The 27,922-nt window shown below is 47.9% G+C and overlaps 1 pseudogene; it reads right to left on the bottom strand.

The window, feature by feature from the left end:
- Positions 1–19: 19 nt before the first annotated feature.
- Positions 20–10,153, bottom strand: LOC101680414 (annotated as a pseudogene).
- Between the last annotated feature and the right edge of the window lie 17,769 nt (positions 10,154–27,922).

The following is a 27,922-nucleotide window of genomic DNA, read 5'->3' as shown; positions in this document are numbered from 1 at the left end:
TCCAGCTGTGGCTCACTGCTCACTTCCTGGCCGCTTTCATGGCAGATTTGGTGACTTTACCACCAGTCACTGCTTTTTTCTCCACAGCCTTGATGACCCCAACAGCCACTGTTTGCCTCATGTCATGCACAGGGAAGCGACCTAGGACACAGGGCATGAAAAAACAGGTGGAGAATACTACCAGCACATGAGCTATAGGACACTGGCACAGGAGGTCAAGTGAGTGATACTCTGAATTACACATAGGAGTGCATTAACTTCAGCAACTCGTAGATCTCATTATATCTATTTTACACTTGGGGAAACTGGGGCAAAGAAGTAGAAGGTCACTTTGCTGTGATGGTTGAAAACCCAGAAAGTCTCACACCAGTACTTGCATTTTTAGCCACTGGACTGTCCTACTTCCATATGTAAAGGTCACAGGGAAAACTGCTTTTAGTGCACCCACCACATGCTAATACTAATACTCCCAGCCTCCAAGCTGCTAGCACCTTCTCTGTAACCATCACAACCACCCATATGATGGATCTCATATGCATTCAACTGTGAACCTGGCAATTGCTTCTCCTAGAGGTTCCTGAATGCTCCTCTGATTTCAGGTTATGGAGGGCAAGGCTTTGGCATCTGGCTTCAACCTCATAGTATTTTTGGCAGAAGTAGAAAGAACTAAACCAGCTTTGCAAGATTCATGTGGCAACTTCTGTGGCCCGCCTCTAAAATTAGCCTTTTGAAATTCACCCCCTTCCCCATTAACTGGGAGGCCCTGATGGCAAGGACTTGTTTGTTTACAAATATCTTCTAGCACAGAGCAGGCACTAGGTAAAATTGCCTACTCTCTATATATTTGAATTCAGAACATTCTAAGTTAATTGTTCAAACCTAGCCACGCATAATATACTTGAAACAGACTCCTAGGCTGCAGCCTTGACCAGCTGAATCTCTCAGGGTCTGAGCCTCTGGGTTTAATAGGGTCCATCAGTGGTTCTGATTATCCCCCAGGTTTGAAAACCACTACACTGAATAAGAAGGAAAAAGAAAAATCCTTCCTAATTTCTGCTTTATTAACTTCCTCTAAATCAGGGTTTCTCAAACTGATGTGCATCCCAGTTACCTGGGGATCTTGTGAAGCTGAAGATTTGAATTCAGCAGGTCTGGATGGTGCCTGAGGTTCTCCACTTCTAACCCCCTCCCAGGATGCCTGTGCTGCTGGTCCACCCACCACACTTTGAGTAACAAGTCTCTAAAGTGGCCCTGCCTTGCTGTGTCACCCTAGGCAAGCCACTTTCCTTTTTTTTTTTTTCTTTATTTTTTTCCCCCTTCTAATGTGGAACTCTGGTCCTTCTGACCAGGTTCTGCAACCTGGCTTGGGAGTGACACGTTGGTTCCCTGGCTCCAGGAGGAGGAAGAGGCCGCTCCTAGGATCCAAGTGCTGTCCAAGGTGCTTATCAAGGGGCAGGTACTCTGAGAAGCTTTCCACACACATGGGCTTTCCTGGAATCACCTGAATGATGGCCAAGTCCCCAGACTTCAGGGCTTTGGGATTGTCTTCCAGCTTCTTGCCCGAGCACCGGTCAGTTTTCTCCCTTAGGTCTGCAAATGTGAGCCATGTGGCAGTCCAGAACTGGTGAGCAGCCAGCTGCCATGCTCTCAGGGTGGTTGAGAGTGATCATCTGGAACCCACGGTGGGATGGGAGCCGGAAGGGTGTCAGCCCAGCATCCTCCAGGCAAAGTAGCCCTAACCAGCTAAGAGGTCAGGCACCTGGAACACTATGTATGTATGTATGTATGTATGTATGTATCTATCTATCTATCTATCTATCTATGAGAAAGTGAAAAAGTGCACCAGCAGAAGAGGCAGGCAGAGAGAGAAGCAGGCTTCCTGCTGATATGGGACTCTAGACCCCAGGACCCTGGTATCATGACCTGAGCTGAAGGCAGATGCTCAACTGACTGAGCCACCCAGGTGTCCCATCTTGGACACACTTTAAATTACAGTGAGCAGGGGCGCCTGGGTGGCTCAGTGGATTAAGCCGCTGCCTTCGGCTCAGGTCATGATCTCAGTGTCCTGGGATCGAGCCCCGCATCGGGCTCTTTGCTCAGCGGGAGCCTGCTTCTCTCTCTCTCTGCCTGACTCTCCACCTACTTGTGATTTCTCTCTCTGTCAAATAAATAATAAATAAAATCTTTAAAAAAAAATTACAGTGAGCATTTGAACATTTGTAGAGTATACCAAGTTCTGTGCTAAGCGTGTCTCATGCATTCTAATTTCATTGGCTTAGCACAGGGCCTGGATAATTTACCCATGATGAAATAGCAGGAAGTGGCAGAGCTGGGGATGAGTGATACTGAAACCCACACACATACATGTTATTTATGTACTACTTTTCCCGGCCATTTAGAAAAATGCATTACAGTAGCAACTAACTAACTTGTTAGGTGACCTGTTGGCCCGAGGTCAGCTGTTTTACCTATCATCACCTCATGTAATGCTCCCAAAGTCACTGCGAGATAGTGCCAGCCTCCACCTTCAGAAGCAAGAATGTGCCAGGCGTTGCATTCAGAACAGCCTCCACATTCTAACTCTGGGCCAAAGAAACACCCGAGAGCTCTAACATACAGATTCCCAGTTTCCACCCATGTCTACCAAATCACTCCCTGGAACCACTGGGGAAAATGTTAGGAATCTGCATTTTTGAGTTGCATCCCAGGTGATTCTAATCCACCTGATTTGAAATTGACTACTTTAAGTCTTTAAGACCATACTGTGGAAATAAACAAGAAATTGAACTGCATTGTTTTGTTTAAGGGCAAAGTGACAAAGAAGTTATAGTCAGGATTCTAACCTGAACAGTCTGACTCTACCTACACTGCCGGTCAGTGCTCACTTCCTGAATGACCCAGTGAATCATTCTGCTCATAGGACAGTGTGACTATCTCAGGTGACACCCCTTAAATGGGCCTCCTCACCTGGGAGATGAGCCTCATTACTTCCAAGGGTGGGTCATTCTTACTGTCTCACACAACGTAGCCCTGCCCGATGTCCTTCACTGACACATTCCTCACATTGAAGCCCACATTATCTCCAGGCAGGACCTCAGCCAGGGCCTCGTGGTGCATCTTTACACACTTGACCTCTGTGGTGATATTGCAGAGGGCAAAGGTCACCACCATGCCTGGCTTGAGGAAGCCTGTTTCCACCCACACCATGGGCAAGGTGCTGATGCCTGAGGGTCAGGGGGACAAAGCAACCAGAGCTGTCAGCAGCCAGACTTCAGTGTGCTCCCAACCCCAAGCACCCCCATATAACATATACTCACCCCCAATCTTGTATACATCCTACAGAGGCAGCCACAGGGGCTTATCTGTAGGCTGGGCAGGGGCCATGATGGAGTCCAGTGTTTCTAGCAGTGTCATGCCCACCATGATTCCTTCCTTCCTGATAATCTTCTAGACTTTAAATCAGGAAATCTGAAAAAGCCACCAAATGTGCAGCTTGCTTAGCTTGAGGGAACCTGTTCCAGGTGCCAACGTGTATTAAAAATGGGACCTCAAGCAATTTTTAATACATTCTGAGCTTCAGCTTCCTCATCTATGAAACAGATATCACCACTTACCTTGCAGGCTCAAGTAAAGGCACAAAAGACCACACACAATCCATCAAGCACAATGTTCGACATGTACTATATACCCACTAAATGGTGGCCATTACTCTAAATCTTATAGGTTTTGCTCCTCACTGGAGCCAATATTTTTAGGAAGCAGAGATTCCTTGAATCTGATTAGCCCTTGGGTCTCATTTCATCTGCTCGTTATACAGGAGGAGCAGAGAAAACATGCAGTACAGTTAAGTAAGACTCAGGAATGAGAATACAAACAAGACTCAAATACTCTAACATTTATACCTTCTAAAGACTAGTTATTCCCCAACATCTTAGGCAAGGGCAGCATTATTGAGCATAAGTCCTTCTAGAAGGATGACCTTAAGGATGACAGTGCATTGTATACAGGCCTTTTAAGTAGATACCATATTTGCTTCTCTAAAAACCTTGGCCAAAGCTCACCAGAGATATCATCTTTGCCTTCAGATATGGATTAACTGGGATTCCAGTTGACACCTTTCTATGGGCCAACTTCCCGCTCAAACACCAGCCTCATTGATAAAGATAAGCTCTTCTGTTAGTTTGAGGAACTTAACAACTAACTTGGCTCTATGCCAACTCAGAGGCCTAACTAAGTCTATGAGGTCAGCATTATCCCCATCTTAAAAATGGGAAAACTGAGGTCTCTGATGTCACAGGTATTTCTTGGAAGTGGAGGCTAAACCCTAAATCTACTATGCAGTCCACTGACTGCATATTTTGTTCTTTTAGCATCTAGAACATACTAGATATGGCACCTGGGTGGCTCAGTCGGTTTGAGTATCTGCCTTCAGTTCAGTCATGACCCTGGGATCAAGCTCCACATCAGGCTTCCTGTTCTAGGGGGGAGCTTACTTCTCCTTCTCCCTCTGCCTCTCCCCGTGCCTAAGCACGTACAGTCTCTCTCTCTGTCATATGAATAAATAAAATCCTTTAGAACATACTAGATGCCTAATAAATACCCAAAGGTACAAAGAATGAAATCCCCTATTTCACTAGCTGAACTATGTGGTAATACTTAGGAAATGAGGAAATGGGCATCAGAGCTTCAGGTTTCAGTTCTACTGTTGCTTAGAAGAGCCCCCCACCGCCCCCTTCACCACCCAATATAGAGGAACAGATCATACCATGCCTCCCTCACCCTTACCTTTTTCTTAGCACTTGTCATCATCCACTGCATTACCACCATCCCCAGAAGACCTTTAGTGTCCCAGCACCGTGTCATCTTGTTTGCGACCACACCTTCAGCACCAAGGACAGTGTCCAGTATGCAAATACCACCGTACCACCCAAAGAAACACACTGCCCAGTGGTAACTCTAATCTCTCCTAAGGACAATTGGGCAGTATGTGTCAGAAGACTTGAAGATAATGCCTACCCTTTGTTTCACTAGAAACTTATTCTAATTAAGTTGAGGACACATGCAAGGATTTATTTACGAAGATGCTTATGGCAGTTTTTAATGAAACTAGAAACAATATTCTTAGAAGCTGGTGACCTTGGGCTATTAGTTAACTACACTGTGTCCAAGTTCTCTTATTTTACATGGGAATAAAATGCCTTCTTTACAGGGTTATGTGCATGTAAAGTGTTTAGTCTGGTGTGTGGCACATAGTAATCTCTCAATACCATTTTCCCTTAATAAAGGGTATGACCACACAGTCTAATGCACCTCTGTGATCTACAACATAAAACACCCACTAAGTACTCAACACGTTTAAATGGAATAGGAAATTTTAAAAAATAAGGAGTTTTATAGAAAATTACATACAGTTTTAGTCCAGCTGTGGATATCTAGAAAGAACTGCATGAAAACTAGGTTATCTATAAGCCATGAAGTTTATGCTTCATATCTGCATGAAAGGGTCATTGTAAAAATGTTAGACATTACTTTTATCTTCAGAAAAAGATTATGCTATGTAAACGTGGAAGAAAAAGCTAAGAACCCTCAAGACAGTTGTGGAAAAGGTAGGCTTTAGGCAGTAAAGTAGGAAGGGATAGCAGCTAGTATTTGAGCACTAACTGTATGCATGAGCTGATCTCATTTAATTCTCACAGTCCCATGAAGTGAGTCCATTAGGAATTAATATTAAGAATATTAATTCCTTATTGTGGGCAAGGGAGAAAGCTGGGGTTTGACCCCAGGTCTGATGCCGGAGATAGACTTCCTTTGTAGGGAGACACTCATTTAATAATTTTAAACCCTGCTAGACTCTGGGATCCATGAGCACAGTGACTCTATCTTAGACACACTTATATTGCCCTGACACTTCCCAACCTGCCTAGAGAAGTAGATGCTGTGAGCATGGACTAGAATTCCATACTTTGCCAGGACTGCTCAACAGAACTTTCTGCAATGATGGAAATATTTTGTAACTTCACTGTCCAATATGGCAGCCACATGTGGTTGTGCTGCCCTTGAAATATAGCTAATACAACTAAGGGACTGAAATGATTTTATGCTACTTAAATTATTAAAGTTAATATCTGGGTGGCTCAGTTAATTGTCTGCCTTCAGCTCAGGTCATAATTCCAAGGTCCTAGGATCAAGCCCTGCATCAGTCTCCCTGCTCAGTGGGGAGTCTGCTTCTCCCTCTCCTCCATCCCTCCCCTCCCCCACTCGTGTTCTCTCACTCACTCTCAAATAAATAAATAAAATCTTAAAAAAAAAACTTAATAACCCCATGTAACTAAATGCTACATTGCACAATGCAGCTCTATGCTTACTAGTTGTGTAGTCTTGAGTAACCTCTGTTCATCTGTAAAATGGGGATAATTCACAGTGATTGGCCCATTAGCATGCTATAAATTCTCAAAGACATTCAAAGATTTGGGAAGGTTGCATTTGATTAATCCCATCCCAGTCAGTTCTCACCTTGGTGCTGGGTTCTATCATGTTGTCCCCATACCAGCCTGAGATGGGCACAAAGGTGACAGCTTCAGAGTTGTAACCGATCTTCTTGATATAGGCGTTCCCCTCCTTGTTGATCTCCTTAAAGCGTGTGCTACTATAAGGAGGCTCCATGATGTCCATCTTATTGACTGCCACAATGAGCTGCTTCACACTCAGCTTGTAAGCCAGGAGTACATGCTCATGGGTCTGCCCATTCTTGGAAATGTCAGACTCAAATCCACCTACACTGCTTGCCATAATCAGCACAGCGCAGTCTGCCTGGCCCAAGTGACAGAGGGGAGAAGGCCCAACTCAGACTTGGCCAGGGACACCCGCTGCCCACTCCCGAAGCAGAGCCAAGACGTCTCTGGTGGGACACCCACTGCCCACCCCCAAAGCAGAGCCAAGATGACACTGCCCATCCCTGAAGCACAGCCAAGACAACTCAGAGCCAAGATGACAGAGGTGCCTGTGATCATGTTCTTGATGGAGTCACAGTGACCTTGGGCATTGATGATGGTGATGTAGAATTTTCTGGTCTCAAACTCCCACAGGAGATGTCAATGGTGTTGCCACGTCCCCACTCTGCCTTCAGCTTGTCCAGCACCCTGGCATACTTGAAAGAGCCTTTCCCACCTGGGCCTGGAATAAGAGGGAAAGGCCTAGGGTCACCCCTAGATCCAAAGCTGCCCCATCAACCAAGAAGGAAGTTCCAAAATGAGTTGAGAGTCAAAGGGATGGGAACAGGGCAGTGTACGGAGAGACCTTTGAATTTTTCAAACAATAGAATTTATTACTTGTATAATTAAGTTTCTCTTTCAGAGCTGGTTTGAGAGTCACAGCGACCCAGGGCCAAATGATAAAGTGCCTAGGCAGGCATGCGGACCTGGCACAAGGTCAGCAAGCCCTCACATCAGTAATCGCAAACACGTAAGTAATGCTGACCCTGAACTTGGAGCTGTTTTAAGCACTTAACGTGGGTTAGCTCATTTAATCTCACAACAACTTAGTGAAGTATTACCCTTATCTTGCAGATGAAGAAACAGAGAAATTAACTGACTCACCCAAGATCATAGGATTAATAAACAACGGCGGCGTCAGGATTTGAACCGCAAAGCATCAGACTCAAGTTCAAAATCTTAACCCCTACCCTATGTTAGTTAAGTGGTATCTATGACTGATAATTAACCATGGCAGCCTGGGGAATTTGAGCTGCTTTCAACCCTGGTAAAAAGCTACCAGAAGCTGGTAGCATATTCAAGTTAACATGCTGGTCTCGGGTATACTCTACCACTTGCCAGCTCCAGGGTCCTGAGCATCTGTTCATTTTGGCTCTGATTAGAGGGAAGAGTGGAGAAAAGGAAAGACTGGAGACCAGGTGGCTTCCTTAAGAAAACTAATTAGTTTGAAAGATAGAAATAGAACCCACATGTCCTAACTTATGCTACTGTAGGAACTTCTATTTTATGAAGTCCATTAGATAAGCAGCTATCAAAGAGTGGTCAGGGACGCCAAAACCTTTTAGGGTTTGCATGGTCAAAGCTGTTTTAATAATGCTAAGACATTATTTGCCTTTTCACTCTCTCATTTTCTCATCTTTGTGCAGTGGTGTTTTCTAGAGGCTAAATGACAAGTGAAATCACAACAGGTTGATTGCAGAAACAGATGAGAATCCAGCTGTCTTCTATTAAGCCAGACATTAAAGATATCAGCAAAAACGTCACCCTCCCAAGATTCTTTGTTTTGAAAAACAGTTATTTTTCATACATAAAAAAGTGTCACATTTACATTAATATAAGAAGTTTATTACTACTATTTTTAAATGAATGAAGCATTTTTAAACCTCAGTTTCAATTTTGAATATCATAAATATATAGATCTAATTTACATAAACAAACTCATTGGGGTGCCTTTAAGAATGCAGAGGGTTCCTGAGACCCGAAAGTTTGAGAACCACATCAATTCATTTGTTTTTCCATAGCAAATGGCTAGGCTTCTACCATATTGGCTAGGGACCAGTCTCTTTCTCACGGTTCTAACGATTTCCTTGGCAGCCCCTGCCACATAAGCGCCCCCACAACAATTCTGACTGTATCCGAGGAAGCCAGCTGATGGCACTGATTTATGACCTGTTGCTTTTTCTCCTCTGTCCTATTTCTATCTCTGCAGCAGCTGGTTCTACAGACTACTCCGGTCTTGTCTGATGGTTCACCAACTCTAAGATCTCTCACTCCCCTCCCTGGCTCTCCCTCCTCCTTCCCCTGCATGGGCTCTTGCTCTGCCCATCCCAGGGCTCTGTCCCTCATTCTTTCCAGCTCACTCCCATGGTTTAGTCTCTAGCCTGGGTTTCCGTCTTGAGCTCCAGACTTCAATATTCAGCTGCCCTCCTGGATGTGAGCACAGAAAGCCCCGTGGACACCTCAGATTTCCCACGTCTAGAGCAGACCTGTTCGGACTCCAGATCAGCTCTGCCGCTGGTAGTCACTGACTTTCCAATTGCCAAAGCTGGAAACTTGGAAGCCACCCTCAACTCTTCTTCTTCCCTTACCCCCTCCTCTACAGCTAACTCCTAAGTTCTGTGGATTCCCCACCTCCACATCCTTGGGTTCCACCCATTACTCTCCATGCCCATTGCTGCTGCCTGAGCCCAGGCCACCGTCCTCACTCCTGTGGTCGATGGCAACAACCTCCTGACCTGCTTCCCAGCCCCTAGCATTGGGCCCTTTAGCCTGTTCTCCCCATGCTGCAGCAGTGTGCTCTTCCTAAAAAGATCTTGCCTGATTCCCATCACTCCCATGCCTAAAACCCTTTAGTTGCTGCAGGGAAAGTGACCAGGCTCTTTGGCAGGACATTTAAGGCCCACGTCTCCTGTCCTACCAGGCAATGACTCTATCTCAGATGCTCTACACCTGCTGTTCCAATCGCCTTGTGGTCACAGACACCTACCCCATTTCCCCAAGGCTCAGAAGAGATCCCTTCCTTTGGGAGTCCTTCAAGGCTTCTCTAAACATGTTCATTGTCCATGACCTGGGCTCCTACAACACCCATGCTGTTACAGAGCTTACTGTGTGATGGAAGGGTGCGTGGCCAGGAGTTTCTGGGGGCAAGGCTTGCCTTTAACACTGTATCCATGGGGGCTACCCTAAGGTCCATGGTAGATGCATGGAAAATAAATCCTTTCCCTGCTTCTAAATGGCAGCTTTAGCTCCTGAGATATGGCATGGCATCTGTGTCACACTGGGATTTAAATCTTGGCACCATCCTCAGGTAAGTTACTTAACCCTTCTGAGCCTCATTTGTCTCACCTAGAAGATGGCAACCACAGCACCTGCCTGGCATGATTGAGAGGGAAAGCGCCTACCAGCCCAGTAGGTGCTCAGCGGAGGTGAGCGTTCACCACCCCCACCAGGAGGAGTCCCTCCTAGGGAATCCAAGGCTAGGAAGGAGGGGTGGGGAGGCGCAGGCAGAGCAGCCTCACCTCTGAAGTCTCCTTCTCAAACCTGTCGACGGTCCTCTTGTCAATGCCATCACATTTGTAGATGAGATGCCCTGTCGTGGTGGACTTGCTCGAATCCACGTGGTCGATGACCATAATGTTGATGTGGGTCTTCTCTTTGCCCATGCTGGGAGTTGCTCAGAGAGAGGACAGGCATTCTTGGGGCATGAATTGCCCACTATCACTTCTCTTCCTTGGGACTGGGTCAGCCCAAACAGCAGAGGGTGAGGCAAGAGAAGAAAACAGGTGGCCAGGAGGGCGAAGAGGGGGGTCTCTTCAACACCTCACACCTGCGGATGCTCTGGTCCCTCCGACAGCCCCAAGGAGAATGTGCCTACCTCCAGAGCCAGGAGAAGCCCCTCCGTACCTCCTCCCACCTAGAACAGACCAACACAGCACTGCGCCCCACCCCCTTTTACAGACAAGTTCTCCAGCCCGCCCCTTAGGTCCCTTGTTCCTGTTGGCCTGCTAGCCCTGGGATGCATGGGAAGAACCCAGCACCCATCTCACAGGGGGTGGACTCTCCCCCTCCAGCCTGGGATGAGGGTGAGCCTGCTGCCCACTGAAATGAGGCTCCTTTGGGCTTTCAGATGCTGATTGATACCCCACCACCACCCCTAGTACCAGGCTGGGCATTAGGAAGTGGCCCTAGGAAGGGTGGCCCTAAGTGACCATTAGGAAGGGTCAAAGACGGGCCTGGGGTGGGAGGTGGTCCCCAGACTTGCTGTCCGTGGGTATTCAGGCCTGTGTGTGTTTGTGGGAGGGAGGCGTCTAGGAAAGGGTGGGGAGAGACGGAGCAAGGGGGTCAGAGCTCTAGCCTTTCACATCGGTGCCTCTTGGTCCTGCCTGGGCATCACAGACCGCATGGATTTATCCCTGTCTCCAGCCGCCTGCATACGGCCTGACCCATGGCAAACCCTGAGTTTGGTGAATGATGCAGAATGACTGCTACCGCCTTCAGGGCCCAACTCCTGTACTACTGTCACCTTTATGCGACCGCTAATTCCACCTGAGCAATGAGGGCGTTGAGGGTCTGGAGCAGGTCTGCTGGGGAGAAAGTAGCAGGACTCAAGTTGTCTGACCCCAGAGTCTCCACCAGAGCCCAGCGCTGCCTCTCAGTGAACTCATGCCTGAAGGAAGGCTGTAAGTCCGACCCTACTCATCTCCGTGGTCCCAGCCTCCAGCCCTGGCTTGCTAAATGAATGTTTAGGGTAGGACCTGGGAAGAAGATGAACAGGGACTGGGGGGCGGGGAAGTCTCCCACAGGGAAGGGCTGGCCCCAGAACTGAGGACAAGCTACTGGACTGAGGCCAGTACCATCCTGGCAGCCTCCAGAGGTTCTGGAACCCTGTGCCTGGAGACCCGTTTGGTGAAAGGGAAGGTGGCAGAAAGAGCGGGCTTCTGAGAAGGCTGACCCAATCGGATCAGAGTCCTGGCCACGCCACTCCCATTCATTCAGTGGTCCTTTAGCCCCTCCGGGTGTGGGTGTCCACCAGCTTCTTGTTGTGGTGGTGATTCAAGGAGATAAGCCCCTCACTGGTAAATCTTGATGATATTGATAAAGGCTCCTTCCAAGAACTTATGACACAGTGGAAACACACGGGGGCGTTCTAACCACAAACTACAGGGTAACGTGCTCTTAGAACCTGGGCAACAGTTAGGTGGGACATGGGGGCAGCTATTAGCTGGGGGCTATTACATGGGGACTATTAGCACAGCACTGAGCTGATCCCACTGCCCCACCCCTGGCCCTCCCTCTTCCGACACAGGTGGTGGCAGAGAAATGATCTGTGAGTGGTGGGATCCTGAAGCTAATTTCACCTTCGTCTAAGCTTTGTTTGTCACTCATTATTTGGCATCTGGGTGTGTTGATACTTCCTTAGCTGTAAGTCCCACAAGTTATAAGAGGTAAAGTGAGGCCCTTGGGATCGTTGTGTTTATCACCATTCCTGGTCGTTCAGCTTCTGATTCTGAGTATCTGTGGAGCGTTGGGAAGGAAACTGGTTTCAGGATCCAAAGACCTGGCGATACAGCTCTGCCAGTTCATGGCTCCTCTTCATTCTCACCAGGCCAGCCTCTTCTTGCAGGATGGAAGGAGGGAGCTCCCTCCCCACACCAGCAGGTCTGCAGCAGCCGCCCCCTCCCCAGTGTGTATAGTCCAGGAGGTTCCCAATGCATGGAGGGGTGCTCGGGAGCTCGGTCTGAGCGACAACCAGAATCTAGAGACCCCCACAGAGTCACCAGCATTCTAGAGGCAGGGGAATAAGAAAGGGATGAATGGGGGCAGAAGGGAGAATGCTAATGGATCCTGAGCCATGTAAAGAAACAGCCCAGAGGAAGGCTTTGGAGACAGAGACCCCTCAGTGTGAATCTTGGCCTCAACCCTTAACAGGTGGGCAATTTGGAGCAAGCTGGTTGCCCTCCCTGAGCCACGTGTAAAATGGAGATAACAATCCCTGCTCACATGTAGAGTATGTATCGCGTGCCAGGTACTGTGCTGAGCCCTCTGCATGCAGTTGTCCATTTGCCCCTAGAAAACACTCTCTCATGTAGATAGTCATATTAGTAACAGACAAGGAAATGAAGGCTAAGTTGTTTATTCGGGAACACACAGGTCATAAAGGGCGGAGGCATGATTGGCCCAGGCATTCTGAGAATACTCAAAATTATTATTTCACAAGGTTGTTGGGAGATTAGATGGTATAATTTACAGCTGTTAATTATTTTCACCAGTTTGACAGGCAAAAAGGAGAGAGCTTAAGGCAATTTTGTTTTAGATTTCCATAATTACTAAATACTTTTACAAAGTAATAGTTTTCTCCATGTATCTTCTCGCATGAATTCTCTGTTGTTATCTTTTGATTCTTCAACTAGTGGGGATTTGATGTCTACTCCTTTCCCGAGAGATCAGAAGACTTCAGGTTGTAGGACTATCCTGTCCAATACAGGAGTCACTACCCACATGTGGTGGTTTAAATATAGATTAATTAAAACTAAATAAAACTTAAAATTCAGTTCCTCAACTTCAATGTCCACAAGTGACAAGCTCAAGAGCGGCCATTTTGAACAGCATGGACATGAAACATTTCCATTATTACAGAAATTTCTACCAGACAGCACTGCTCTTGGAGAAATCAAGTCTGGTCTTCTGAAACCTAGAGATGGGGCCATAGTGCCAGGAGCTCTGGTTCCAGCTCAGTCACTGATTGGCTGGACTGCCTCAGACAAACACATACCTCTGGGCCTTGTTCCTTCTCTATAAAATGTGGACAAAGGTTAAACAAGGTAATGCATGAAGGTCTTTTAAGGTCTGACCTTCTGGGGGCAATTCTGGGAGCTCTGGATTCAATTTCTGGTCACCTCTCTCCTAATCCCTCTCAAAGCCTAAGCTTCTGAGCTGGCTCTGCTATAAAGAGGAACTTTGGTGAACTCATTGGCCCTCTGGCAGTTATTTACTATGTATTTAAGGGACAGCATCTGATTGGATGTGGCCAAATCTGGGCCAATCAAAATCTTTCTAACTAGATCCTGGTTTGAGGATCTAGGGTCAGTTAGTGGGTATCTACCTGCGGTAGAGACTATAATGGAGAGAAGCATTTGGTGATGGCTATACTGGGGGAGAAAGCCAGTCTAGAGCAAGACAGGGAGACAAGGAGAGGGAAATACATCAGACCTTCAGGGAGAAACAGGGAGAAAAATCCCCATTTCAGCAGCTCTTGGAATCTTTGAGACGCCACTGAGTCTTTGTAAGAAATTCTCCCCACTTCCTTCTTTTGTGTGTGTGTGTTTTTTTTTAATTCTATTTATTTGACAGAGAGAGAGAGCACTAGCAGAGGGAGTAGCAGAGGGAGAGGGAAAAGAGGGAAAATCAGGCTCCCTGATCAGTGAGGAGCCTGGTGTGGGGCGATCCCAGGACGCTGGGATCATGACCTGAGCTGAAGGTAGACACTTAATGACTGAGCCACCCAGGAGGAGGGTGCCCCTCCTTCTTTTCTGTTAACCTCTAGTTAATTTCTTTTTTTTTTTTTCAAGATTTTATTAATTGACAGAGAGAGACACACACAGTGAGAGAAGAAACACAAGCAGGGAGAGAGGGAGAGGGAGAAGCAGGCCCTCTGCCAAGCAGGGATCCCAGTGCGGGCCCAACCCCAGGACCATGGGATCAGGACCCGAGCTGAAAGCAGTCGCCCAAACAACTGAGCCACCCAGGTGCCTGAGCTCTAGTTAATTTCTATTGCTTGTCATCAAAAGCTTCAAACCCATGTGGGTTAAGGCAAAAGAGCTTGGTTTATTGTTGTTCTGAAAAGTTGAGTGAGTTTTCAGCTGAAAGAAAGAGAAAGCCAGACAAGGACACGCCTCACACATAGACACCAATAACAAACTGAAAGGAAATCCATCATCAGTTACTAGTGTGATGGATGCTTCTTGAGCACCTATACCGTGGCCAATGCCTTACAGAGATTACTTTATCTAATCTTCACAAAAACACTTGAGAGGTAATGCTTTCCCCATTTCAGAGGGAGCTGAGGCACAGAGAGGTTAGGGGACTCCTGCAAGGACACACAGCTGGTGAGTGGCAGAGACATGGTGCATCAGGGTTTGTAAGATGACAATAAGTGGGGTCTTCTCTGCAGAAGCACAGCTTGTGAGTGAGGAGGTTTCCTGGGTGGGGACCTACTTGGCCCAGAGAGTAAAGCAAGCCAGAAAGATCACATGAGGTATGATTCAGTTTTTCTGGCTACAAAGAACACAGCAACCTTTCTACAGCTCGAAGCGGGAAAGGGTAGATTGGAGAGGAAAATCCTCTACAGTAAAAAGCCCTTGTAATCTCAGCATCTTCTGTTCTCTGTCTTAAGATTTCTCTTATGAAAAGCCTTTCCAGAATGAGTAAAAATCATTCCTCTCTTAACTCCGTGGAAAGCATTAAAGGGAATAGGAGAGGGAAAAACAGTCCCCAGACCTGTTCTGGAATCCAAATGTTTCCTTTGTATTTCCATCACCTTCATATTCAAAGGTCTGTTATAAAACAGGGAAAAGAGGCCCTACCAAAGCACAAATAGGCACATAGCCAATAAACCAAGAAAGAACATTCAGCATTTTGAGGAATGAAAGAAAAGCACATTGAAGCAGTGTACCATTTTTTACCTTTCAGGTTTTTGAGCAAAAACTACAAAAAAAAGTTGGAGGGGCGCCTGGGTGGCTCAGTGGGTTAAAGCCTCTGCCTTCGGCCCGGGTCATGATCCCAGGGTCCTGGGACCGAGCCCTGCATCGGGCTCTCTGCTCTGCAGGGAGCCTGCTTCCTCCTCTCTCTCACTCTCTCTGCCTACTTGTGATCTCTGTCTGTCAAATAAATTAAAAAAAAAAAAAAGAGAAGACATGGAAAAATGGCCACTTTCATACTTCGTTGCTGTGAGTTTCAGTCAACATATACTTTCTACAGGGCATTTTGAAAATCTGAATCTGAAACCTTAGAATATGCATTCTTTTTATTGAATTCAATTCTAGGTATTTACCAAAAGGTGGTACAATTATGGGGGTATTCTTTCTAGAATTATTTATGACAATGAAGGGTCTCTGTGGTGGGCTGATGCTACAGGGATGCTGGGGACACTTGCAGGGTTTAGGGCGGCTGTTACATATCAACTGAAGGAGAAATATTTCCACAGTTTATCAGTTGTACACCATCCCGTCTATCTGTAATGCTGGCTTTATTTTGTTTTTAAAGATTTTTATTTATTTATTTGACAGAGAGAGACACAGCGAGAGAGGGAACACAAGCAGGGGCAGTAGCAGAGGGAGAAGCACGTTCCCCACCAAGCAGGGAGCCTGATGCAGGGCTCCATACCAGGACCCTGGGATCATGACCTGAGCCAAAGGAAGACACTTAACGACTGAGCCACCCAGGTGCCCCTGTAATGCTGATTTAAAAAAAATTTTTTTTAATAGTCTCTTTGCCTGCTGTGGGGCTTGAGTTACAACCCTAAGGCAAGAGTCACAGGCTCAAGGGTTGATGGGGGGGGGTGGGGGGCTGGAGGGGCGGTAACTGGGTGACTGGCACTAAGTAGGGCATGTACGGTAATGAACACTGGCTGTTATATATTCCTGATGAGTCACTGAACTCTACCTCTGAAACTAATAATGTTAAGTCAAGTAAATTTTACATTTAAGTAAAATATATTTAAAAAAAAAGAGAGAGAGATGCGGGCTCTACTGACTGAGCCAGTCAGGTGCCCCTAAAACAATTTCTTTTAAAGATTTGATATTGGGGCGCCTGGGTGGCTCAGTGGGTTGGGCCACTGCCTTCAGCTTGGGTCATGATCTCAGCAGGGTCCTGGGATGGAGCCCTGCATCGGACTCTCTGCTCAGCAGGGAGCCTGCTTCCCCTTCTCTCTCTGCCTGCCTCTCTGCCTACTTGTGATCTCTCTCTCTCTGTAAAATAAATAAATAAAAATCTTTAAAAAAAAGATTTGATATATTTATTTGAGAGAGAGAGGGAGAAAGAGCACAAGCGAGAGGAGTTGCAGAGGGAGAGGGACAGGCAGACTCCATGCTGGGCTCAGAGCCCTACTCAGGGCTCCATCTCAGAACCCTGAGACTGTGACCTGAGCTGAAATCAAGAGTTAGACACTTGGGGCGCCTGGGTGGCTCAGTGGGTTAATGCCTCTGCCTTCGGCTCAGGTCATGATCTCAGGGTCCTGAGATCGAGCCCCGCATCGGGCTCTCTGCTCAGCAGGGAGCCTGCTCCCCCCCCCGCCTGCCTCTCTGCTTCCTTGTGATTTGTCTGTCAAATAAATAAATAAAATCTTAAAAAAAAAAAAGAGTTAGACACTCAAATGACACCCTCCCAGGCACCCCTCTAACTTTTTTTTAAAAGATTTTATTTATTTATTTGACAGAGAGAAATCACAAGTAGATGGAAAGGCAGGCAGAGAGAGAGAGAGGGAAGTGGGCTCCCTGCTGAGCAGAGAGCCCGATGTGGGACTCGATCCCAGGACCCCGAGATCATGACCTGAGCCGAAGGCAGCGGCTTAACCCACCGAGCCACCCAGGCACCCCTAATTTTTTTTTTTAAAGGTGGTTTCTGCTTCTTCATAAAGTTGGAGCTGGGATCTAGGATTTTGTTTCTAACTCTTCTGGTCGAGCACAGGTCCTGGGGCAAGATTATGTCATTACTCTGATGGGAAATGGAATGTATGTGTGTTCTCAGGGTTTTAGCATGTCTTAGTTCTCATTTTCAGTATGGTAAATACTGAAAGAAATAACGCATATAAACAAAAGATCTGTAGGGGCTTCAATAATGCTCAACAGTGTACAGGAGTCTCAGGAAGTCTGAGAACAGCTCATTCATACAGGTGGATGTCAGGGTCATTTTCAAGGTAAAAAAAAAAAAAAAGTGGGGCATGTGGATTGCCCAGGATCGCCGACTAATGAAGACCGAAGCCTGGATGCAAATACAGGCTTGTCTGATCGGAGTCCTTTCTTTCTCCTGACTTACCAGGGAGACCCTCTTTCAGTATAGTGTGATGTCTGTGTCTGTGTGTCTCCTGGTAGGGACCCACGCACCTTCTCTGCAGCATCCAGCACCCCACCCCGGGCCCCGCCCTTCCTGGGAGAGCAATGGTTGTTTGTTGAGTGAGTAAATGAATTACCCAGTCCAAAAAGACACGGTTGAAATTCTCCCTGGGAAGAAGGAGAGTGCAAAGTTAACTGAACTCTCTCCTGGCACCCTTGGCCCTGCTCCTTTAGCCCTGTTCTTTGGCTTCAAGTTTTCTGGGAGGGCTGTCAGGGATAAGAAGTTGTGGGAACAGCAGTTGCTGGGGAATACGGTCCCTGTCCTCAAGGAGCTCCTGAACAACAGGTAAGAAAAGCCCAAAATGTGCAATGACCTGAGTAACAAGTGCAACAGACAAGAGAGGGAGCCTGGAGGGGCTGTGAGGGCAGGGAAGAGGGGCCCTACCTTGATTGTGCAGGCATGGGGAATGTCAGGGAGGTTTCATTTCCAAGCTGGACTGGAGTTGGCCAGTTGAAGACGCGGAGAGGACAGTCCCCAGGCAGGAGAAGAACGTGTGGAAGAGCCAAGGGAGAGAGAGCTTGGGGAGCACCAGAGACAGGAAAGATGTTCTGGCAATACCCAGAGAGGTAGGTCCCAACCACACAGGACCACAATGACCAGGGACAGAGCTCAGGGAGTGGGGAACAATATTGGTCTGCTCAGGCTGCTATAACAAAATACCACCAGTTCCATAGCTTAAAGAACAGAAATTAATTTTCTTAGAGTTCTGGAGGCCAAAAGCCCAAGGTCAAGGTGGCAACAGATTCAGTTTCTGGTGATGGTTTCTTCCTGGCCCGTAGATGGTCACCTTTGTCCTGGGTCCTCACATGGTGTTGTGTCCTCTGTGCCTGCGCTGCGCAGAGGGTGGGGCCAGGTCACTGTTTTCTCCTCCTATAAGGACACAAGTCCAATCAGATCAGGACCCCACCCTGTGACCTCATTTAATCTCAATTACCTCTTCAAGGCCCTATTTCCAAATACAGTCACATTGGGGCTTAGGGCTTTACCACGTGAACTTGGGGAGAAACACAGTTCAATCCATTGCAGGTGCCATTGGAGGTGGCTGGGAGGTGCTGGGGTCGGGTTGGCCTGTAGGAAGCTCTGTCTGGCTGCAAAGGGGAAAATGGGCGAGAGCAGGCAAGTCTGGAAGCTGGATCAGCTGTTGTCCGGGGGTGAGAAGTGCTGCCTAGATCAGAGGCATGGCATTTGGGGTGATGAAGGGGCAGCCATTTAATGAGCTTGAATCCACAGGCTCCATGTATGGGGTCGTGGGGAAGAAGAGGCAAAGACAGCAGTCGGGTTTCCAGTGTGGATAATGGGTGGTTGTAGGGTCAGCTTTCTGGGCAGGTGACCTGCCCCATTCCATACTCAGAAGGGCTCAGTGCCTATTTAATGTCTTGTTGTCACTGCCCTGAAGTTATTAATAACTTTTTAAAAAAAATTTAAAAATTTATTTGGGAGACAGACAGAGCAAGCAAGGGGAGCGGCAGACAGAGGGAGAAGCACCTGCTGCTCCTTCCCTCTGGAATGCTCTTTCTCCCTCTTTGCCTGTCAAACTCCTATTCATCCTTCAAGACCCCGTTCAGCTTGCAAACATTCATTCTCTTTCAGCTGATCCTTCTGCTTTTGGTCATCCGTTCTAGGGTTTATCTCTCCCTCTTCTATGCCTCATGGAGGCCCTACCATAGAACCAATCACTTGCTAGGGTGGGTTTTCTTAAAGTGTCTGTCCTCTGCCAGAACCAGACCGGGAGCTCTCTGCTGCCTCCTTTTCTATCCCACCACAGGGTCTGGCACCAGTGAGTGACCAGCAAATGCTGAACCGGACAAATAACAACGAGGTGAGAATGATGATCATTCCCAATGACAGAGTCACATGAAAACCGCTGACAGCCCGACGATACAAGTATGTGGCGGAGTGGCGAGGAATACCGACTCTGGAGCCAGACAGTCTGGGTCAAACCCCAGCTCCACCCCTTCCCGGCCGTGCCTGGGACCCCCTATCTTTGCTCTCAGTCAGGCACAAGAGGGTAGTAGGGCTTAAATGACTTGGTGCAGGTGAAGGGCTACGAACGCGATCTGGCGTATAGTAAGTGCTCAGTAAACATGCAGTATAGATGTTAGCGAGGGATGAAATATGAAGGCGGACTCTTCACTGTTTTGTACTGGTAGTGGTGGCATCTACCATTTCCTAGACGCTCAACTACATTCCAGAACTTTGTGTAACTTTCACGGAAAATTCTGGAATAGCTACTAGTATTACCACCTTTCCGTATGAGGATGCTGAGCCTCACATATCTCTGCCGGGTAAGTAGCAGAGTCCTTCTGAGGCGCTCCCATGCCCTCTTCCCCTGTGTCACTATTTCCAAGCCCTGCTTCTGGATGAGGCCTGCGGATGGGGGTAGGGGGCCTGTGAGGGAGTTTCCTATTTCTGCTAGCCCTGTTCCCGGGGATGCTGAGGGTGACGGTGTTGAGGGGGGTGTCCAGTGGCAGGGCCTAGCCAGGTGCCTGGTGGGGTGGTCTGGCCTGGCTGTCCTGGGATGGTTTACTTACCCCCCTTGGCTCCTGGAGAAGGAGACGGTGGGACAAGAGGAGCCCAACCACGTGGGACAGCAGTTGGAGGAAGTGGGGGGACACGCCGCCTGTCTTCTTCCTTCCTGTCCCCTCGGTCTGGGCTCAGTGCCCACCTCCCAGGAGATCCAGGAGAAGGGGTCAGAAAACCAGACTTACCTGATTCCTGGCTGAGCCAGGGCCACTGAGGGACAGAGAGAGGCAGGCCTGAACCATCCCCTGGGAGCTTCCCAGGGGAGGTGACTTCTCAGCCGAGTCAGGAAGGATGACTCTGAGTCAACCCAGAAATGTGGGGCACAAGAAAGGCCCCTCACCAACCCTGGTCTGCTCAGCCACAGCCCAGCAATTCACCATGGCTGTTACCAAGACATGACAAGAGATTCTCAGACCCTCTCCCTCCCCATGACACACACACACACACACACACACATATATACTCAAGGACAAGACCCCCCCCCCGCAGCAGGACCCCTTTGCTGCAGCCCCACACCCAGTCTGATCTCTGTTCCAATACCTTGTCGCCCCTTTCTCTCTGCTTTCCATCATTCCCTCTCTCCTGGGAGTCTTGCTTCCTGGGTTTAGATGCCAGTTTCATATCTACTTGCATGTGACCTTGAGCACATTATTCAAATTCCCTCATTTTGCTCCTCACCTGTAAACGAGGGTAATAATCCTTCCTGGTCTGTCGGAATCATTGAGACAGTTAAGGGTCCTAGCTCTGTGAAGTACGTGCCTCAGTGCCTGTCCCTCAGTGGTGGTGACTCAGCTTAGGATCGTGTCTGTCCTTATCACCCATCTTGGCCTTGCTCTGGCTCCACTCTCTCTCCCCTTTCGCAGGGGTCCTGCCTCTCTGTCTCCCAGCTCATTGTCCTCCCTTCTCCCTGGAACTCTTTTTTTTTTTTTCCCCTCCCCCCCCTCCTTTTTGAACCTGAGCTTCACAATACCTGAAGGGTTATGGAAGGAGAAAGGGCAATCATTTCTCCAAAGAGCAATGCTGCCTGGCTTAGGTTCCCCGGTGGAAAGAGGGGACAGGGCTTCTGCCCAGCCTGAGAACCTAGGACACCACCTGTCGATCCAGAAGGAACCTCTGTAAGCCAAACCCCCACACAGAGACACACCTTGATAGGTCAGGCAACTGCCTGAAGCTGTCTTCCCATCAGTAAAGCAGGAAGAGAAGGACTTGAGCTAGATGCCCCTGGATGCCCTCGGGGACACTGTGGGGCTCTCCATAGGATGTGGAGAGCATCTCATGGACATGGACTTGAATCCTGGGTCCTCCTCTACTTCTCTAGTCATCTTCTCCTCTCTAAGCCTTGGTGTCCTCATTGGTAAATTGAGGCCAGACAATAATCGCTGTCTACTAGCTCTCAGGCCTAGTGGGAGGAAGCAGTGTTGAGAGGGGAAGAAAAAGAGAATTGTGCCAAGTTGGGGAATGAGCACAGCCCATCGCCGGCCAAGCTCCACACCTGGGCCAGCAGATGGCGCCATTGTAGCGCCTGTGTCTCGGCCCCAGGTCTCTTGGCAGTGGGCTCCCAGGATCCAACCCCACTACCTGCGTCTTCTCCGATGGGGCATTTGTTCTATGTGGCAAAACTTGGTCCAGAGTTAATTAAAAGCCCAAAATTTGGAACCAACAGACCTGGACTGAACGGTTCTACTCCTTTAATGAAGGCAAGGTGACTTTGGATAACTTGCTTAACCTCTCTGAACCTTAGTTTCCCCAACTGTAAAATGAGGATGGCATCATGTTTCTGGGGTTATCCAGAGGATTGATTCAGTCTAAGAAGCAGAGGCTCCCGCACCACCTGCAGGGGGCCAGTGCTCAGTAGCCTGTGAGCAAGGCACTTCCTTCACAGCTGCCCGAATTCAGTCACACCATGTTACATCCCTCACCCCACCCCTGCCCCATCCTGTCCCCAGGCCTTCACTCCTGCCCTCTGCCTTCCCTCTGGAATGTTCACCCCCTCCCTGTTTTCATGACTTTTGAGACTTGTTGGGTTTTTTTCCTAGTTGCATTTTTGAACTTAATTGGGATATAATTCATGCAATAAAAATCAGCTCATTTTAAGTGTACAGATCAATGATGTTCAGTAAATTTAACAAATTGTCCTCAAGACTTGATTTTCTAAATCCTGTATCTCAAATGCGCCTCTCTCCCGAGGCCCAGACCCCTTACCCAATGCCCCTTGGATGTTGTCCCATAGCTGTCCCCCACCCCTCCAACTCAGTACCTCCCCAACCAAAGTCATCATTGTCTCTCCCTCCTCCCTTCTTCTCTTCTTGCATTTCCCCCCTCCCTTCTTGGCTTCCTACCAATTTCATCTTCCTACCAATTTCTCTGGGTTCTCAGTACTTTGCTCTGAACCTGGCGTTCAGTAGGTGCTTGGAAAAGTTTGCTCTATACATGAATAAAATACACAACATCCTCCTGTGACCCAAGTTTGAATCCTCGTCCCTCAAATCCTGCCGGCCAGCCACCCTGTCTGTCTGGAGTCCATCCCTGCCACGCGGAGCCCCGCTGCTCGTCTCACAGCCTGCCCCTCACTGTTGCGGTGGCCCCTTCCCTGGGCGCCCCCATGCCCTGCCTCAGTCTCATCCCCTCTGGAATTCCATCCCCCCATCTGGTCTCCCTGGTCCCAGAGTGAGTTCTCCAAAAAGAGCCTATCTGACCTCATCACCTCCACCCTAAGAATGTGCTACTCATTCTGCCACAGCCAAGTCCAGACCCCCTAACCTGACGAGGGCAGCCCATCATCCATCAGTGTTCAGGGAACCCATCTCTCCAGCCTCCGCCTCACCCCTCCCACCTTTTCCAGCTCCTCCGGGCTCTTGTCACTGCAAACCACAAGAGCATGACACAAGAGTATGACACCACCGCGAAAAGGCGGGACTGGGCTCAGCCTGGCTGGGATTCACCTCACAGCCTCAATGCCTCTTTGACCCTCAGTTTCCTCCTCTGTAAAATGGGAGTTGTAATAGCACCGATGTCCTAGGATTGTTGTGGGGATTAAATCAGGCGATGAAGGTGCAGCCCTTGGAATAGGGCCCGGTACACAGCCAGGGCTCAACAAACCTCAGTTTCATTTCTCTGCGAGGTCCCCAGGCACACAGAGGTCGGTCTTTGCGGAGACTGACTGCGGAGACTGTCTTTCCCCTTTGTCTCCACCGGGGGCGCTGCAGCCCCTTGCACAGCCCCGCAGAGATGCACCCCTCGAGTCAGTTTTAATCAGACCTCCTTCACAGAACTCACCACACTGGGACCCCTCTTGCCACGTCCCCGGGGCGAATCCAATGCCAAGTCTCCAAACAGCTCCCAAATCTCTCCCCCGTCTCTGCCTCCCGCTGCCACCCCCTTACCTCAGCAGCATTGTGCCCTCCCTACCTCCATCCTGCCCCTTCAGCATTCATCCCAGAATGAACAACTGTGCTCCCCGCCCCTCCCCTGCCACGGTTCATCGGTCCGAGCTTGGTCTGGCGGACCCAGCCGGGTGGCAGACCCCGTTCCTTCTGCCTATGGGTTCCAGCCACACTGGCCTCAGGAGTGCTCATCTGCCTCCCACCCAAGCCCTCTGTCCCCACCCCATCACCCCCTATGAAGCCCCTTCAGAGCCTGCTCTCCTCCGAGACAGCATCTCTGACCCTCCTACTCCCATTAAATCAAGATGTCCCATGACATGTCTTCCTAGCACTCTGCTTCCTCCCCGTAACCCTTATCACAGTTTGTAATTATATATTTGAGTGGCTATTTGATGAACAGCTGCCTCCTGGCTTCCTTTGGAAGCTTCCTGAGAGCAGAGGCTGTCTTGTTCCATTGTGTCCCTAGTGACCCAGCATATACCAGTGGGACGGCCGAGTGGAGTTTGCCTGTTTCCTTATGTGTCCCCTCTGCTCTCTTGCCAAGATCCCAAGGGGAGGATGGTAATACAGGTCTGTATTTCCAGACAGAGCCCCGATTCCCCCTTGACCTGGAGCAGACATCTCATGGGTGGATGACTACATCTTCTTCTGTTCTTCCTAAGGTTGATAGGTTTTTCTTTCTTTTTTTTTTTTTTTTTAAGATTTTATTTATTTATTTGACAGAGAGAGATCACACAGACTGAGAGGCAGGCACAGAGAGAGGGGAGGTAGGGTCCCAGCTGAGCAGAAAGCCCGATGTGGGGCTCAATCCCAGGACCCTGAGATCATGACTTGAGCCAAAGGCAGAGGCTTTAACCCACTGAGCCACCCAGGCGCCCCTATTTTTTTTTTTTAAGATTTTAATCATTTGTCAGAGAGAGAGAGGATGAGCAGGGGGAGTGGGAGGCAGAGGCAGAAGCAGGCTGAGCAAGGGATCCCAATGCGAGACTTGATCCCAGGACCCTGGGATGACGACCTGAGCCAAAGGCAGACGCTTAACCAAATGAGTCACCCAGGCGCCCCTAAGGTTGATACATTAACTATGCTTAAAGAATCCAAAATAATATCTGTGGTAGGCATTGGACTGGCTCTCACTATCCAGTTGTTTCCCCAGGAAAGCACATTCTCTGGCCATGAACATCTCTGCAAGCCTTTGTAATGCTCTTTCCCAGCTCTGGTCAACACTGTGCTTCCGCAGGGCAGTGTCCCTCTTTTCTGGCTTTTATAGAAGAGAAGTGAAGGCTTAGGGAGATTAAGTGCTGTGCCCCGAGGAGGCTGAGCCGAGGGCACAAAGCCAGGCAGGCCTTCCTGTCCCAGCCCCATGATTTTTCAGTCCGTATCTCCCCCGCCTGTCCCACGCCATCTCCACAGGAGCAGATACATGTGTCATTGTGCCACTGTCCCCTGTGCTAGAGTGGTGCCTGGCCAGGAGAGGGAGGGCTCACAATGACTGTTGAATGTATGAATGTGTGAATGAATGCTTTCTTCATGGCGGGGCGGGGGGGGGGGGACAGACCCCAGACACCCTCCCAGATTCCAGAGACCACCCAGAGATGCTGTCTCTAGCCTGAGCTCCATCTCAGAGCCCAGGAGGGAAGGGAGAAAAAGGGGCTGGATAAGAAGAGTCACCGAAGGCAGCACTCCTGAGTACAGCACTTCACAGTTTGCAAAGCTCTGCCGCTCCCTGCGCCTCTTATGGAGATCTCCAAGGAGTTCGACAAGTAGCAGAATAAACAAACAAGAAAAAAGAAAGAAAAGCTCTTTTTTTCCCCCCTCTTTGCAAAGCCACTGTGTGTTCTCTGTAAACAATTCAAACCTCAATGCTCAATGCAGTAAGTAACTACTTTGTACACACGGCCATTCACATTTATATTAAACATGATTGGGGCGCCTGGGTGGCTCAGTTAAGCCTCTGCCTTCAGCTCAGGTCATGATCTCAGGGTCCTGGGATCAGAGCCCCACATGGGGGCGCTCTGCTCAGCGGGGAGCCTGCTTCCCTGTCTCTCTCTGCCTGCTGCTCTGCCTACTTGTGATCTCTCTCCCTCTGTCAAATAAATAAATCAAATCTTTAAAAAAAAAAATTGTTTAAAAATAAATAAACACAGTTAAGTAAAATGTAAAATTCCACTCTTCAGACTCGCTAGCCACATTGAAAGTGCTCCGGAGCCACACGTGGCTAGGCGCTGCCCTACTAGACAGAACAGATACAGATCATTTCCATCACTGCGGAACGTTCTATCAGACAAAACTGATTTATGACATACAAATAAGCAAAAGCAAGGGGGAAACCACCTGCAATGCCATTTCCCAAAGAAAACCACTGCTGACATTTTGGCGTGGATGTTTCCAGTTTTTTCTAGGGGCGGGAATTATATGCTGTTTTTTTTTTCAAAAACAGGTTAATACTGTATAAACTGTTTTATGGCCTGTTTTTTAACTTATCAAAGTACTACAAATATCTTTTCTGTATCACCTTTTTAAACAGTAGCACAGTATTTGTATGACTACCACAATTAATGTACCCAATTCTCCATTCCCAGGTGTCTGCATTGCCTTCCTCCCCCTGCCCTTTTTTATAATCTCTCAGGGCAACTATTCTTTTTTTTTTTTTTAAGATTTTATTTATTTTATTTGAGAGAGAGAGAGAGAGAGCAGGAGTAGGGTGAGAGGGAGAGGGAGAAGCAGGTGCCCCACTGAGCAGGGAGTCCGATGCGGAACTTGATCCCAGGACCCCAGGACCATGACCTGAGCCGAAGGCAGACACTTAATGACTAAGCCACCGAGGAGCCCCAACAAAACTGATTTAAACATTTTGTGTAACAAGGGCTCTATTTTAATTTGAAATCACTTAATTATTTTTGTAAAAGTGGTCGTTAGGGTGCCTGGCTCCGGCAGTTAGGCATCTGACTCTTGATCTCAGCTCAGGCCTTGATCTCAGGGTTGTGGGTTCAAGCCCCACAATGGGCTTCATGCTGGGCATAGAGCCTACTTAAAAAAAAAAAAAAGGGTAGAGGCTCATTATAGGAATTTAAATTAAATACATAAAGTACAAAGAAATTTTTAAAAAACCCTCCCCAAATTACTCTACTCAAAAATAACCACATTTTCTTTCAACTTTATAGTGTAAGATTTTTTTCAAACAGACAAAAAGGTTGAAAGAGTAGCATGTAAACACCGATACACCCATCACCTCAATTCAGCAATTGAATCCACCACATTTTAAACATGTGGGGGCCCTATTTCTGAGCTTCTTTGTGATCTAAACAGATACAAATGTGTATATATAAGAATGACGTCACACTTTACATGTTGTTCTGCAATCTGGTTTTTTAAAGTTTTTCACTTATAATGATCATATATTGCAAATATCTTTCCAAGTTTCACTAAATATCCTTGCACAGAATCATGTTTAATGGTCCCTTAGTATCAGTTAGATGAATCTATCATTCTTTTCATAACCAGCCTCCTATGATGGGGCATTGGTGTTTCCAATTTTTCACGATCACGGGGAAAAAAAAGTTCAGTGACAATCCCTGTGTCTTTCTGTCTTTGGGTGGTAACATTCTGAAGGTAATTCCTAGACCAGAGATTCAGTAGCAAAATGACAAGCCATCCACAAAGGTTGTGCCCATTTACAATGGATAAGGCACCAGACTCTCCAATTACCACATCCTCACCAATACTTTTACTCTTAGGGGAATTGTGTATTTAAGTTATTTATTTTCATCTCTCTAGAGATTATCTTATTTTGATCCAACTTTTTGAATTTTAGAACCTAGCACAATAGCTGACACATAATAGATGCTCAACAAACAAATGTGGAATGTATGACTGTTGCATTTTATGGCTGAGCCTAGGGAAGGGCACGGTACAGAGAATTTAGGGGAAATTCATCTTAGCAGGCAGGGTAGGCTTTAAAGTGGACACATAGGTAAAATACCCCATAAAATGTTTGTTGAATCAGCAAATGCTTGAAAATCCTTTAGGGAAGATGCCACCGTGGATACCAAAAAATAACTTCTCAGTTATTCGAACACTTGAATGCATTTCATGTATATTTCCTCAGCACCTACTATGGTGCAGGAACTGTTCTGGGTAATACAGTAGAGTGTGAAACAAAGTCTCTGCCTTTGTGGAACTGACATTCTAATGGGGAGATATGATAAGCAAATTTTTAACAATGCTCAGAATGTCCTTTGATGGTGATGAATGCCAGGAAGTAAAGGAAAGCAGAAGAGGGTCCAGAAAGTGGCAGAAGTGACAGAGGGAGAATGGGGTGCTTCTTTTTGGGGAGTGGCCAGGGAAACCTCCTTAATGATGAGCAGAAGTGAACCCTGCAGATGGATCCAGAGTAGTCTCCTTTAGCAGAGGGGAGAG

This window comes from Mustela putorius, unplaced genomic scaffold (genome assembly GCF_011764305.1).
Source record: "Mustela putorius furo isolate JIRA1106 unplaced genomic scaffold, ASM1176430v1.1 tig00003853_pilon_pilon_pilon, whole genome shotgun sequence".
Lineage (NCBI taxonomy): Eukaryota > Metazoa > Chordata > Mammalia > Carnivora > Mustelidae > Mustela > Mustela putorius.
The sequence above is the reverse complement of the archived record's forward strand: the minus strand, read 5'-3'. Positions and strand labels throughout refer to the sequence as shown.